At 42.4% G+C, this 16,021-nt stretch overlaps 1 protein-coding gene and 1 pseudogene across 1 annotated transcript in view; both read left to right on the top strand.

Moving 5' to 3' along the window:
* CCDC93 (coiled-coil domain containing 93) overlaps window positions 1-16,021 on the top strand; it is a 106,653-nt gene that overhangs the window by 44,536 nt on the left and 46,096 nt on the right. The gene's annotated exons all lie outside the window — the stretch shown is intronic.
* LOC133050979 (large ribosomal subunit protein eL42-like) lies at window positions 4,184-4,576 on the top strand (annotated as a pseudogene).

Below are 16,021 nucleotides of genomic sequence, written 5' to 3'. Positions count from 1 at the left end.
TTTAGGTCATCCTGAAAGTGCCAGTAGAATCAAAAGACTTGAAGACGTAGGTGTGGAGAAAAGGGAATAATTCACTGCCCTGAGAAGAAGTGTCTTGCTTTGCTGTCAGCACACACACACCTGGATGGCAAGGGGCGAGCCTGTACCTGCCCTCAGGTTGCCACATAGCATCACTGATTCAGTTTTTACAGAAAGACAAACATACGGGGTACTCACTGCTCTTCCTACGGGGACTCCGACTTTTATCTTTATACCTGCCCACTGTAAGTAGATAGGAGCTTAGATTAGTATAAGAGGGGAAGCAAATGGGCCTCCTTAGTACACATGTCCTTGCCTGGTAGTCTTGAAGCTAACTTGTCTTCCCCATCAGCTCTGCGATTCCATGGTTCCTGCTGGGTCTCTGTACCCCTGGGCTTCCCCTCCCTCACCGTTGTGCAGTGATCTGATGGCTATATTCTGTATTCTGTCCCTCTGTTCTGCTCTGTCAGGAAAGAATGAAATTAGAAGTCGTTTTGGACAGGACTTTTTCCAAGGATGTGTATAATTAAAAGACTTTCCTGGTGGCTCAATGAAGAATCCACCTGCCAATGCAGGAAACACAGGTGGGATCCCTGGATCAGGAAGATCCCCTAGAGTAGGAAATGGCAACCCACTCCAGTATTCTTGCCTGGGAAATTCCACGGACAGAGAAGACTGTCAGGCTACAATCCATGGAATTGCAAAGAGTCAGATATGACGGAGCACACATGCAGACATATAATTAAAACTTCTCATGGAATTGGAGTTCACCAGTTCATTGCTTGATTGTTGGCATTGGGTAGATCATATATCATTAAAGATGAGCGTTTTTGTAATTAAATTGACATTAATCCTATTCCCGTATCACAGTTATTTCACATTTGCATATTTAATCCAGTATTTGTCCCAGATATCCATGGTGGCACCTAGCTGCAGCCATCATGTGTGTGTAAAAGAGGTAAAACAGTGTAGTTACAAATACAGCATTGGAGTCCTATCTTGGTTCATGTCTGTCTCCTCAACGTCCCAGCTCTGTGACCTTGGCCACTTTATTTAATCACTTTGCCCTAGTATCTTCATCTATAAAATGAGAATAATATAACTCTCCTGGCAGGGTGGCAGGGTATTGTGAAGATTAAATGAAATGTGATGAAAATGCCCAAAATATGCCTAGGGCATATTATAGCCATGCAGCTAATGGTAACCTTTATTTACAGTTTTATAAACTGCATTTTTTTTTTTGGTCACATTAAGTCCTAAATATTTTCCATGTTCCTAGTCTTCATAACTATGTGCATGCTAGATAATCCAGCACAATTCATTAAACATTTCCCTATTGTTAGACTTCTGTTTACCATTGTAGATAATCCTCTTGTAAAATCTGAACAAATGGTTTCTTTGGAAAGATTTCCTACGAGTCTCAAGATTGGATTCTGACTCCTCTGTGTTGCTTTATAAATAAGTTATAGCAATATAAAATACTGCCTCCATGAAGGGGCTTCCAGGATGGTACAGGCGTCTCCGCTGTGTTCATTTGTCTGACTTGCTACCTTAGTGGCTTTAGAATAGTACCTCTTTGGACCAGTGACTGGCCTGAACATGATTGCATGTTTTTGTTTGCACTGTTTTCTGCTTATTTGACTGATCTGTTGAAGGCTTTGCTCACTTATCTTTCAGGTATCTGATGTTTTCCTTGTAAATTTGATTAAAGTCTCTATTCTAGATTTAAATATTTTGTCACGGTGATGCACATATTTCTCAGGCTGTTCTTTGATTTGTGTATTGCTTTTCTTTTCATGCAAGGCGTTGGTACCCAAATTGATCAGGTTTTTTTGTTTGTTTCAAAATGGCAGTGTTCTTTTTACATTGATCTGATAAGTAATTCATTACATTTCAGCTCATAATTTTTTATTTATGTTTAATCCTTTATGCTACATAGAGTTTATTCTTATTTAGTCCACAATGTTGATCCATCCTAGTTTTCCTGCTCCTACCCACTTACCTTAATACTATTTATCAAATAATTTCTTTATACTCACTTGGAGATACTTATTTTTTTGTATTTTAGATCTAATTTAAGCTCTGTATTTTCCTGGTTTATGCTTCTGTTTTTATGCACATGCCATGATAAAACCATGTTTGCTTTTTGTTTTTCTTGATTTGCCTTGTTTGCGGTTGGCAGTGTCCTCCAGTCAGAGACCTCTGGGAACACACCCAGTTAGACCAGTTGGGTTTATTGCTGGTTGTAGTGAAGGAGACCACACGGCAGTGGGGAATCATACAGCATCTCAGTAAGGAGGCCTTAGAAAAGACTTACGGGATTCAGACTTCTTTTAGGTGATTTAGGGGAAGATTAGAGAAAGTAGAGCTTTGCTCTGTGTTAGATGCATTAAGGAGGGATAATTCGGTGAATGAGTATCTAAAGAAATCTTCTCTATGGGCCAAGGGAAAAGAATCAAGGTTAAAGTTCTGTGTTCATATTAGCCAATATAGGGGGATGTTTGATCATTTAGGGGATTTGAACAGTGTTCATGTTTTTGCCCATATACAAACATTACAGAGTGGTCATGTTTTTTTCCTTGATCCTTGTGACCCTATCTGATGTTGATGTCCTCTGGAGCTATTTATATTTAACCCAAAAGCCTAGTGTGAATGCAGCCCAGCTCCCAGCAACACCAGGGCCTTGCTGAGAGTACCAGATTGGCTCTCAGATACCAGGGTTGCTTTTCTCTTTCTCTGTGAATTTAGTATGTGTTGCTACATAGCAATATTACACAAATACAGTGGCCTAAAATAACACAGTGCATTATCACATGGTTTCTGTGTGTGGCACTGTGGAGCAGGGTCCCTTGTGTCAGACTCTTACAAAGTTAGTGAAGGTGCTGACCTGGGCAGTGGTCTCAGCTGAGGCTCGACTGGGGAAGAATCCACTCCCAAGTTCACACAGTTCTTGGCGGCATTCAGTCCCTTGATGCCTGTTGGCCGAGGGCAGCAGTTCTGGCTGTCAGCTGGAGGCCACCCTCAGTTCCTGCCAGCAGCGCCTCTCCAGCGTCACCACTCGTTTCAGCAAGCAAAGCCCCTCCTCACAAGGCTGACATTACCGTTTTATGTGACGTATTGATGTTCATGCAGTCACACTCATCCCACCACGTTTGCAGAGACTGCGGGGCTCTGTCAGAGTTGTCCATCATGGTGTATTTGTTTTTCTCTTTAATCTCACTGCCATAAATTGGACTGAAATAAAGCAATTCATCTAAAAATCCATACCCCTACCTTCAGGGCCTCAGTAATGAAATGCTTGAAAGTAAAGACGGAATTGAAGAATGCTCATGAGGAAAGCCTTTTGGTGGCACTTGAAAGAAACCCAAATTGGGCTGAGATCAGGATGAATTTTTGCTTAGTGAAGAAAAGGAACAATAATTTTTGGAGGATGAAAGTGTGAAAATGATTTTGTGCCTGAGAAATGAATCGAACAGCCGGCTTGGTGCAAGTCAGTGGACGGTCAGCAGGCACTGAAAAATAGAAATGAAGTAAAAAACATGTGCAGGCTTCTCTTTCAGTGGTAAAGTTCAACAGTTCTTACAACAGTATAACATGGTACCTAATCCATGTGTTTCAAAGCAAGTCCCTGAGATGTGTAACTCAGCTTAATATGGTTCCTGTAAAGCAACAGGGAAGAAGAACGCAAAGAAGCTCCCATGTATGTAACTCATGAGTGTTGACAGAGTCCAACCGGGGAGCTCCATCTGTCTCTGTTTCCAGAAGGTGCACCCTTCCCAGGACGTGCTTGCTAAGGCATCACTGTGCCTTGTGGTACTGCTGCCTAACATGCCCACTGCATCTTATCATTCACTGTTACAGGGAAGAGGAGTCTAGGACTGCGATTTGCAGAAGACTGAGGGTTTGGCTGTCCCCAGAGTACTTCCACTCTGCGATGCCAGAAGGAAGGGGAAGGAATCGGAGCCAGGGAAGGGCAGGAAGGGACCCTTACTCAACGCCACGTGTTAACCAGTTGCACACCGCTTTCACTCACATGCAGCTGAGGCTCTCTTGGTCAGCATCTCCCTGAGACAGGATATGAAAACATCTTGTAGATCACAGGCCTGTTGGGGAATCAGAAGAATCTACCCTGCTTTTTTTCCGTGCCGTTATCGCTCTCGCAAACATGGCAAACGTTCCAAAAACCCATGGACTTTCTGTAAGAAGTGCGGGGAGCACCAGCCCCACAGAGTGACGCATACAAGAAGGGCAGGGGTTCTCTGTGCGCCCAGGGAAAGAGGCTTTCTGGCAGGGAGCAGAGTGGATGTGGGGGGCAGGCTAAGCCGGTTTTCTGGAAAAAGGCTCAAACTACAATGAAGATGGTACTGAGTCTTGAATGCATTGAGCCCAACTGCAGATCGAAGAGAATGCTGGCTATTAAGAGATGCAAGCATTTTGAGCTGGGAGGTGATAAGAAGAGAAAGGATCAAGTGATCCAGTTTTGAGCTTCATATTTTGTTTTATTATGAAGAATAAAAATTTGAGATCATTTACTTCATTTAGTTTCAGTTGGTTTTTTTGGAAGGAAAATAAAAAGTGCCATCAATAAAAAAAAAAAAAAAAAGAATCTACCCTAAGTGCCATCTCATTACCAGGTACCTTAAAAACGCTTTATTAAATATAGTTGATTTATAATATTACTTTCAGGGATACAGTGTAGTGATTCAGTTTCTTTATGGACTGCTGTCCTTTTAAAATTATTACAAAATAATGGCTATAATGTATCCTTGATATACAATGTATCCTTGTTGCTTATTTATTTTACACATAGTATTAATAGTTCTGCCAAGAGAATGCCCTGGTCATAGCAAAGACCCTCTTGGAACAACACAAGAGAACTCTACGCATGGACATCACCAGATGGTCAACACTGAAATCAAATTGATTATATTCTTTGCAGACAAAGATGGAGAAGCTCTATACAGTCAGCAAAAACAAGACCAGGAGCTGATTGTGGCTCAGATCATGAACTCCTTATTGCCAAATTCAGACTTAAATTGAAGAAAGTGGGGAAAACCACTAGACCTTTCAAGTATGACCTAAATCAAATCCCTTATGATTATACAGTGGAAGTGAGAAATAGATTTAAGGGACTAGATCTGATAGACAGAGTGCCTGATGAACTATGGATGGTGGTTCGTGACATTGTACAGGAGACAAGGATCAAGACCATCCCCAAGAAAAAGAAATGCAAAAAAAGCAAAATGGCTGTCTGAGGAGGCATTACAAATAGCTGTGAAACGAAGGGAAGTGAAAAGCAAAGGAGAAAAGGAAAGATACACCCATTTGAATGCAGAGTTCCAAAGAATAGCTAGGAGAGATAAGAAAGCCTTCCTCTAGATCAGTGCAAAGAAATAAAGGAAAACAATAGAATGGGAAAGACTAGAGATCTCTTCAAGAAAATTAGAGATACCGAGGAGGCATTTCATGCAAAGATGGGCTCAATAAAGGACAGAAATGGTATGGACCTAACAGAAACAGAAGATATTAAGAAGAGGTGGTAAGAATACACAGAAGAACTACACAAAAAAGATCTTCACGCCCCAGATAATCATGATGGTGTGATCACTCACCTAGAGCCAGACATCCTGGAATGTGAAGTCAAGTGGGCCTTAAGAAGCATCACTACAAACAAAGCTAGTGAAAGTGATGGAATTCTAGTTGAGCTATTTCAAATCTTAAAAGATGATGCTGTGAAAGTGCTGCACTCAATATGCCAGCAAATTTGGAAAACTCAGCAGTGGCCACAGGACTGGAAAAGGTCAGTTTTCATTCCAATCCCAAAAAAAGACAATGCGTAAGAGCTCAAACTACCACACAGTTGCGCTCATCTCACACGCTAGTAAAGTAATACTCTAAATTCTCTAAGCCAGGCTTCAACAGTATGTGAACCATGAACTTCCAGATGTTTAAGCTGGTTTTAGAAAGGGCAGAGGAACCAGAGATCGAATTGCCAACATCTGCTGGATCATTGAAAAAGCAAGAGAGTTCCAGAAAAACATCTATTTCTGCTTTATTGACTATGCCAAAGCGTTTGACTGTATGGATCACAAGAAAATGTGGAAAATTCTGAAGGAGATGGGAATACCAGACCACCTGACCTGCCTCTTGAAAAACATGTATGCAGATCAGGAAGCAACAGTTAGAACTGGACATGGAGCAACAGACTGGTTCCAAATAGGAAAAGGAGTATGTCAAGGTTTTATATAGTCGCCCTGATTATTTAACTTATATGCAGAGTACATCATGAGAAACACTGGGCTGGAAGAAGCACAAGCTGGAATCAAGATTGCCGGGAGAAATATCAATAACTTCAGATATGCAGATGACACCATACTTATGGCAGAAAGCCAAGAACTAAAGAGCCTCTTGATGAAAGTGAAAGAGGTGAGTGAAAAAGTTGGCTTAAAGCTCAACATTCAGAAAACTAAGATCATGGCATCTGGTCCCATCACTTCATGGCAAATAGATGGGGAAACAGTGGCTGACTTAATTTTTCTGAGTTCCAAAATCACTGCAGATGGTGACTGCAGCCCTGAAATTAAAAGATGCTTACTCCTTGGAAGGAAAGTTATGACTAACCTAGACAGCATATTAAAAAGCAGAGTCGTTACTTTGTCAACAAATGTCCATCTAGTCAAGGCTATGATTTTTCCATTAGTCATGTATGAATGTGAGAGTTGGACTATAAAGAAAGCTGAGCACAGAAGAATTGATGCTTTTGAACTGTGGTGTTGGAGAGGACTCTTCAGAGTCCCTTGGACTGCAAGGAGATCCAACCAGTTCATTCTAAAGGAAATCAGTTCTGGGTGTTCATTGGAATGATTGATGTTGAAGCTGAAACTTGAATATTCTGGCCACCTGGTGTGAAGAGCTTACTGATTTGAAAAGACCCTGATGTTGGGAAAGATTGAAGGCAGGAGGAGAAGGGGACGACAGAAGATGAGATGGTTAGATGGCATCACCGACTCAATGGACATGAGTTTGGGTAAACTCCAGGAGTTGGTGACGGACAGGGAGGCCTGGAGTGCTGCGGTTCATGGGGTCGCAAAGAGTCGGAGTCGACTGAGGAACTAAACTGTACTGAACTGAGTGTTAATACTTTGTATCTCTTAATCCCATACCCCTATCTTGTTCCTCCCCCGACCCCTTTCCCCACTGGTGACCACTAGTTTGTTTTCTATATCTGTGAGTTTGTTTTATTTTTTAGATTCTACATATAAATGGTGACATAAAATATTTGTCTTTCTGGCTTTTTTCACTAAGCATAATACTCTCTATGTCCCTCCATTTTGTTGCAAATGGCAAAATTTCATTTTTTATGGCTGAGTAACATTCCTTTGTGTGCATGTGTATATACACTGACACCATTTTCGTTCATCTATTGGTGACACTCAGGTTGCTTCCACATCTTGACTGTTTTAAGTAATGCTGCTGTGAACATTGAGGTGCATGTACCTTTTTGAATTAGCATTTATGGTTTTTGGGGATATATACCCACAAGTGGAATTACTGGGTTATATACTAGTTCTGTTTTTAGGCTTTTGGGGAACCTCCATACTGTTTTCCATTGGTGCCGCACCTGTCTACATTCCCATCAGTATTGTACAAGGGTTCCCGTTTCTCTACATCCTCTCTGATATGTGTTATTTATAGGTGTTTTGATGATAGCTATTCTGACAGATGTGAGGTAATAGCTTTTTATGGTTTTGATTTACATTTCTCTAATAGTTAGTGATGTTGAACATCTTTTCATGGACCTGTTAGCCATCTGTGCATCTTTTTTGGGGAAATGTCTGTTCAGATCTTTGCCCATTTTTTAATTGTTTTTTTTTTTTTAATATTGAGTTGTATGAGCTGTCTATGTATTATGAACACTAATCCCTTATTGATCACTTGTAAATATTGTCTCCCATTCTGACAGTTGTCTTTTCATTTTGTCAGTCGTTTCCTTTGCTGTGCAAAAGCTTTTAAATGTAATTAGGTCCCATTAGTTTATTTTTACTTTTATTTATTTACTTTGCCTTAGGAGACAGATCCAAAAGAATATTGCTATGATTTATGTTAAAGAGTGTTCTGCCAATGTTCTTTTCTAGCCGTTTTATGGTTTCAGGTCTTACATTTAGGTCTTTAATACATTTTGAGTTTATTTTTGCATGTGGTGTTAAAAATGTTCTAATCTCATTTTTTTTACATGTTCCTATCCAGTTTTCCCAGAACTACTTGTTGAACGGTCTTTTAAAAGCTGTTGTATAATCTTGCCTCCTTCGTTGTAGATTAATCGATCATAGGTGTGTGGATTTATTTCTGGTCTTTCTGTTCTGTTGCATTGATCTGTGTGTCTTGTTTTTGTACCAGTAGCATGCTGTTTTAATTTCTGTAGCTTTGTAGTATAATTTAAAGTTGGGGAGCATGATACCTCTAGTTTTGTTCATTTTCCTCAAGATTGTTTTGGTAATTTGGGGTATTTTCTGGTTCCACATAAATTTTGGAATTATTCATTTTAGTTCTGTGGAAGTGTCATGGGTATTTTGAAAGGGATTACATTAAATCTGTAGATTGCTTTGGGTAATATGGTCATTTTAATAATGTCAATTCTTCCAATCCAAGAGCACAGGATATCTTTCCATTTAAATTATCTTCAATTTCCATTTTCAGTGTTTTATAGTTTTCAGCATTCAGGTCTTTCACCTCCTCAGTTAAGTTTATTCCTTGGTAATTTTTTTGGATGCAGTTTTAAATGGGATTTTTTTTAACTTTCTGATAATTCATTATTAGCATATAGAAATGCAACAGATTTCTGTGAATTGATCTTGTTTTCTGAAACCTTATAGAATTCTTGTACTAGTTCTAATAGTTTTTTGGTGAAGACTTTAGGATTTTCTATATGTAGTACCCTGTCATCTGAAAATAATAACAATTGTACATCTTCCCTTCCAATTTGATGCCCTTTCTTTCTTTCCTTCTCTGTCTTTCTCTCTCCTTCCCTTCCTCCCCCTCCCCATTTCTTTCTCTCTCTTTCTTTCTTGTCTGATTGCTGTGGTTAGGATTTCAATACAGTGTTAAATAGAAGTAGTAAGAGCGGGCATTCTTGTCTTGTTCCTGATTTTAGGGGAAAGGCTTTCAGCTTTTTCCCATTATGTATGTTGTTAGCTGTGGATTTGTTATAACTGGCCTTTATTGTGTTGATATATATTCCCTTTATACCCACTTTGAGAGTTGTTATCATGAATGAATGTTAAATTTTGTCAAGTGCTTTTTCTGTGTCTATGATCCTGTGATTTTCATCTTTCCTTTTGTTAATGTGGTTTATAACATTGATTGATTTGCAAATGTTGGATCATCCTTGAAATCTTGGAGTAAATCCCTCTTGATCACGGTGTATGGTTCTTTGTATATGTTGTTGAATTCAGTTTCCTGATGTTTCATTGAGGATTTTTGCACCTACATTCATTAAAGATACTGGCTTGTAATTTTCTTTTTTGATAGTGTCCTTGTCTGGTTTTGATAGCAGAGTAATGATGTTTTAATAGAATGAATTTGTGAGTGTTCTATCCTTGAATTTTTTTGGAATAATTCAGGAAGGATAGGTATAAGTTCTTTGTAAGTTTGGTAGAATTCTCCGGTAAAGTCACCTGGTCCTGACCTTTGTTTACAGGTCATATTTTTTTTTTTCCCTATTTCATATCTAGTAGTCTGTCAAATTATTTATTCTTGACTTAGTTTTGGCAGACTGTATGTGAGTAGAAACTTGTCTGTTCTAAGTTGTCCAGTTTGTTTGTATATAACTGGTTATACCATTCTCTTATGAGTTTTATATATCTATGGCATCATTTGTTATTTCTTCTCTTTAATTTCTTATTTTGTTTATTTGAGTCCTCTTTCATTTTTCTTCCTTACGACCCTGGCTAAATGTATTCAGTTGAGATTATCTTTTAAAGAAAAAAAGACTGCTCTTAGTTTCATTGATTTTTTTTTTTTTCCCCTCCATTGTTCTTTTGATCTCTATGTTATTTATTTCCTCTCTGATATTTATAATTTCCTTCATTCTGCTGACTTTGGACTTTGTTTTTTTTTTCTGACTCCTTTACATGCTAGGTTGTTTATTTGAGACTTTTTTTTGTTTCTTGGAGAAGACCTGTTTTTCTTGTTTCTTGTGAACTTCCCTCTTAGAACTACTTTTGCTGCAGTAAAAGTTGTATTTCCATTTTCTTTTGTCTGTAGGTATTTTCTGATTTTCCCTTTGAGTTTATCATTAACTCATTGGTTTTTTAGTAGCATGTTGCTTAGTCTTCACATGTTTGTGCTGCTCTTATTTTTCTTTCCATAATTGATTTCTAGTTTTATACCATTGTGGTTGGGGAGAAAAAAATGCTTGTACAATTTCTGTCCTCTTAAGGTTGTTGAGACTTACCTGTGGCCTAGCATGTGATCTGTCTTGGAGAGTGTTACCTGTATGCTTGAAAAGAATGTGTATTCTGCTGCTTTGAGATGGAGTGTCTTGTAGACATCTGTTACATCCAATTGGTTGATTATATCATTTAAGACCACTGTTACCTTATTGATTTTCTCTCTGGGTGATCTGTCCATTGATGTAAGTGGAGTGCTAAAGTCTACTATTATTGTATTATTGTTAGTTTCTTCATTTATGTCTGTTAATACTTGCCTCATATATTTAGGTGCTCCTATATTGGATGTGTATCTGTTAACATACATCCTCTCCTTGTATTAATCCCATTATCATTATATCGAGCCCTTCTTCAACTTTTGTCAGAGACTTTGTTTCAAAGTCTATTTTGTCTGGTATGAGCATTGTCGCACCTACTTTCTTGTCATTTCTGTTTGCATGAAATGTCTTTTTCTCCCCTCACTTTTATAGTCTGTATGTGTCTCCAGCTGTGAAGTGAGTCTCTTGTAAACAGTATATAGATGAGTCTTGTTTTTTTGTTTTTTGTTTTTTTTTTTTAATCCAGTCATCTGCCCTATGTCTTTTGATTGGTACCTTTAGTCCATGGATGCGTGCATGCATGCTAAGTCACTTTAGTCATGTCCAACTCTGTGTGACCCTGTGGATTATAGCCTGCCAGGCTCCTCTGTCCACAGGATTCTCCAGGCAAGAATACTGGAGTGGGTTGCCAGTTCCTCCTCCTGGGATTCTTCCCAAACCCAGGGATTGAACCAGTGTCTCATATGTCTCCTGCATTGGCAGGTGGGTTCTTTGCCATTAGCACCACCTGGGAAGCCCCAGTCCACGGATATTCAAAGTAACTATTGATAGATAAGTACTTATATATATATCTATTTTATACATACATAGCTATTTTATAACTTGTTTTCCTATTGTCTTTATAGTTCTTCTCTGTTCATTTCTTCTTTTTTATTTCTTCGTTTGTTGTTCTTTAGTGGTATGCTTGTGTTTCCTTCTAGCTTTTGTGTATCTATTGCAAGCTTTTGATTTGTGGTTACCATGGGGTTCATATACTTTGGCTTCTAACTGTATCTACTTGTCTATAAAGAAAGCTGAGCACCGAAAAATTGATGCTTTTGAACTGTGGTGTTGGAGAAGACTCTTGAGAGTCCCTTGGACTGCAAGGAGATCCAACCAGTCCATCCTGAAGGAGATCAGTCCTGGGTGTTCATTGGAAGGACTGATGTTGAAGCTGAAACTCCAGTACTTTGGCCACCTGATACGAAGAGCTGACTCATTTGAAAAGACCCTGATGCTGGGAAAGATTGAGGGCAGGAGTGGAAGGGGATGACAGAGGATGAGATGGTTGGATGGCATCACTGACTCAGTGGATATGGGTTTGGGTAGAGTCTGGCAGTTGGTGATGGACAGGGAGGCCTGGTGTGCTGCAGTTCATGGGGTTGCAGAATTGGACATGACTGAGTGACTGAACTGAACTGAACTTGTTTTAAACTTACAGTCATGTAAGTTCAGACACATTCTAAAGAATCTACATTTTTTTATTCCCCTCCCGAACATTTTGTGGTTTTGATGTCACATTTTACATCTTCAGGTCTATCCCTTCACTGTCCATTGTAGTCATAGTTGCTTTTACAGTTTTTTGTCTTTTAACCTTCATCCTAGCTTATTTAAGTGAATGATCCTCAGCCCTCACTATATATTTGCCTTTCCTAGTGGGATTTTTCCTTTTCTATGGATTCTTACTTTTTGTTATAGCCTTTTGTTTCCATCTAGAGAAGGCACTTTAACATTTTAGGATAGGTGTGGTATTGATGAACCCTTCGTTTTTGTTTGTCTGAGAAGTTCTTTATCTCTCTTTCAACTTCAGTTCTAAATTATAAACTTGCTGGATAGCATATCCTAGGTTGTAGGATTTTATTTTCTCTTTCAGCATTTTGAGTATATCATACCACTCCCTCTAACCTGCAAAGTTTCTGCAGAAAAATCAGCAGACAGCCTTATGGAGGTTCCCTTGTATATGACTCTCTTTTTCTCATGCTGTGTTTAAAACTGTCTTTAGTTTTAACTGTTGCAGTTTTAATTATGCTATGTCTTGGCTGGGTCTGATTGAGTTCACCTTGTTTGGGACCCTCTGTGCTTCCTGTACCTTGATATCTTTCCTTCTTCAGGTTTGGGAATGTTTAGCTATAATTTCATGAATATATTTTTAGCTCCCTTTTCTCTCTCTTCTACTGAGGCCCCTATAACGTGAATGTCGGTAACCCCTGTTGTCATCTCAAAGATCTTTTTAACTGCTCTTATTTTTTCATATTTGATTTTTTTCTCTTTGCTAACTAACTGGGTGATTTCCATAATTCTGTCTTCCAGATCATGTCTGTGTTCTTCCTCATCACTTAGTCTGCTTTCATTCTTTCTGGTGTGTTTTTCATTTGTTATCGTATTTTTCATTTCTGACTCATTCTTCTTTATATTTTCTAGTTCCTGGTTAAAATTTTCACTGTATTCATCTCTTTTTTTTTTCCCCATAATTCAATCAGCATTTTTATTACTAATGGTGTGAATTCTTTATCTGGTAATGTGTTTATTTGTGTTTCTTTTTCTCCCAGGGATTTCTTTTGCTCTTTCAATTGAGACCAGCTCCTCTGCCTTCTCGTTTTACTTCAGTTTCTCTTCTATGAATTTACATGAGACAGTTACCTGTTGCAGTCGTGAAGGGTGTCTTTATGTGTGTGTCCGTATATAGACTGCATGTGCCTACTGCCTTTGGTGGGAGAGCTGGGTTTGACATCAGAGCAAGTCATGTCTTTCCTCAGAGGTGTGCTGGCAGCTCTCACCTTGGCAGAAGGTGGGGCTGTCGATGGAGGGGCTTGAGTTGGAGCCAGTTGTAAGCTAAAGCTTCCCGTCTGCTCACCGCCCATTACTGCTGTGTCAGGAACAGGGACAGATCCCCAGCTGCTGAAACAGAAGCCCTGAGGGCTGACTGCAAGCTAACTATTCCCTTTACGTGTGTGCTTTCCCCTTTCTTGGCGCTGAGACCCACGCCCCCGACAGGGGAGCAGCGCTGGAACAAGAGGAGCCTCTGGGCCCTCAGCTCAAGAGAGGTTGCAGACTCTGGTGGGCCAGCCATAGACAGAGGCCAGCGCCGCCTCCCGAGTGCCCCCACCCTCCTCGGACAGCTTTGGGTCCACGTCCTCCGTTGTCCCTCACAGCCAGTCACTGCCCCCAGCCTCTGCCTCCCTGGCCACGTCACAGAGCCATGTCACAGGACAGATGGGGACCCGCACGTGCTCTCGGTCTGGATCAGAGTGCGTGCTCTGGGGCCTGGGCGCCGTCAGGGATTGGGGCTGCTTCTGATGCGCTGCCTGAGTGCGTGCCAGTGGCAGCTGGGCTCTCACCTCAGTCGTGACAGCCCTCTGCCCCTTACGGAGCTGTGATATGAAATGAGCCAGGCTGGGGCGTTTGCTGGTCTCAGGCTGGGGCGTTTGCCAGGGTGGTTGCAGGAAACCGGGCTGCCGCTGGAGCAGTCCTCTGTCCACCCCCCACTGCCCTGAGAGCAAGCAGATGCGCTTCTCACAAGCACTGTCTAGGCTTTACCCGGCCCTCCTGTTACCCCCCCACCGGCCCTCCTGCTAGCCCCCTGGCCCTCCTGTTAGTCCCCCAGCCCCGCTGTTAGCCTCCCAGCCCCCCTGCTAGCCCCCCGGCCCTCCTGCTAGCACCCCGGCCCTCCTGTTAGTCCCCCCGGCCCCGCTGCTAGCCCCCCGGCGCCCCTGCTAGACCCCCGGCCCTCCTGCTAGCACCCTGGCCCTCCTGCTAGCACCCCGGCCCTCCTGTTAGTCCCCCCGGCCCTCCTGCTAGCACCCCGGCCCTCCTGCTAGCCCCCTGGCCCTCCTGTTAGGCCCCCCGGCCCTCCTGCTAGCCCCTCGGCCGTCCTGCTAGCCCCCCGGCCGTCCTGCTAGCCCCCCGGCCCTGCTGTTAGGCCCCCCGGCCCCCCTGCTAGCCCCCCGGCCGTCCTGCTAGCCCCCCGGCCCTGCTGCTAGCCCCCCGGCTGTCCTGCTAGCCCCCCGGCCCTGCTGCTAGCCCCCCGGCCATCCTGCTAGCTCCTCGGCCGTCCTGCTAGCCCCCCGGCCCTGCTGTTAGGCCCCCCGGCCCTCCTGCTAGCCCCCCGGCCCTGCTGCTAGCCCCCCGGCCGTCCTGCTAGCCCCCCGGCCCTGCTGCTAGCCCCCCGGCCCTCCTGCTAGCCCCCCGGCCGTCCTGCTAGCCCCCCGGCCCTGCTGTTAGGCCCCCCGGCCCTCCTGCTAGCACCCTGGCCCTCCTGCTAGCCCCCCGGCCCTCCAGTCAGCTCAGGGGGCTCGCCTTCCCTGCGCTGGACCCCAGACCACGGGGAGCCCAACATGCGCTTGACGTGCTCACTCCCTGGGGCGGATCTGCGCTTGTGTGATCTCCCTTTTCCTCTGCGTTCCCTTCTAGGGGACCTGACCTGGTCACTTTTCTTTCCTTCCTACCTGATTTGTTGTTTTTGTTTAGTCACTAAGTTGTATCCAACTCTTTTGTGACCCCGTGGACTGTAACCTGCCAGGCTCCTCTGTCCATGGGATTCTCTAGGCAAAATTACTGGAGTGGGTTGCCATTTCCTTCTCCAGAGGATTTTCCTGACTCAGAGATCAAACCTGCATCTTCTGCATTGGCAGGCGGATTCTTTACCCCTGAGCCACCAAGGAGCCCCTCCTACCTGAGTACATGTGGATTTTTCTTATAGACCTTGATTGTATAGGAGTCTTTCTTCTACTTCCCAGTTAGTTTTCAGTAAGAACTGTTCCATGTATAAGTGTATTTTTGACGATTCGTGGAGGAGGTAAATTCCATGTCTTCCTGCTCCATTATCTTTATCAATTTCCATTCCAGGTACTTTTTATGCTATTTTTTTTATTTAATTTTCAAAAAAGCATTTTGCCTCTTTGCTTATAATCCTTCCGTCATTATACTTACTCAGTATGCAGTTGACATTAACCTGTTTATGTGTACATTGTTGTGGTTGTTTAGAGTCAGGTCTCACTCTTTGCGATCCCATGGCCTGTAGCATGCAAGGCTCCTCTGTCCTCCCCCATCTCCTGGAGTTTGCTCGAACTCATGTCCATTGAGTCAGTGATACTCTCCAATCATCTCATCCTCTGTCACCCCCTTCTCCTCCTCTGGTGGCTCAGATGGTAAAGAATCCGCCTGCAATGCAGGAGACCAAGGTCGACCCCTGGGTTAGGAATATCCCCTGGAGAAGAGAATGACAACCCACTCCAGTATGCTTGCCTGGGAAATCCCGTGGACAGAGGAGCCTGCTGGGCTAACGACTGAGTAACTAGCACTTTCACTTTTACCTACGTAGATTGGACCGCATTTTACTGTTCTCTGTAATCTTGGAGCCTCACCAAGCGCCTGGCAGTGTTGGCGCTCAGTACATAAGCATGTGACATTGCATCTATTTAGGAAATGGAACTAAGATCAGTGGGAATTTGTCCACTACCCTGTAGCTGGTAATAAGTC

The sequence above is a fragment of the Dama dama genome, chromosome 33 (genome assembly GCF_033118175.1).
Source record: "Dama dama isolate Ldn47 chromosome 33, ASM3311817v1, whole genome shotgun sequence".
In the NCBI taxonomy this organism is placed as follows: Eukaryota; Metazoa; Chordata; class Mammalia; order Artiodactyla; family Cervidae; genus Dama; species Dama dama.
The sequence above is the reverse complement of the archived record's forward strand: the minus strand, read 5'-3'. Positions and strand labels throughout refer to the sequence as shown.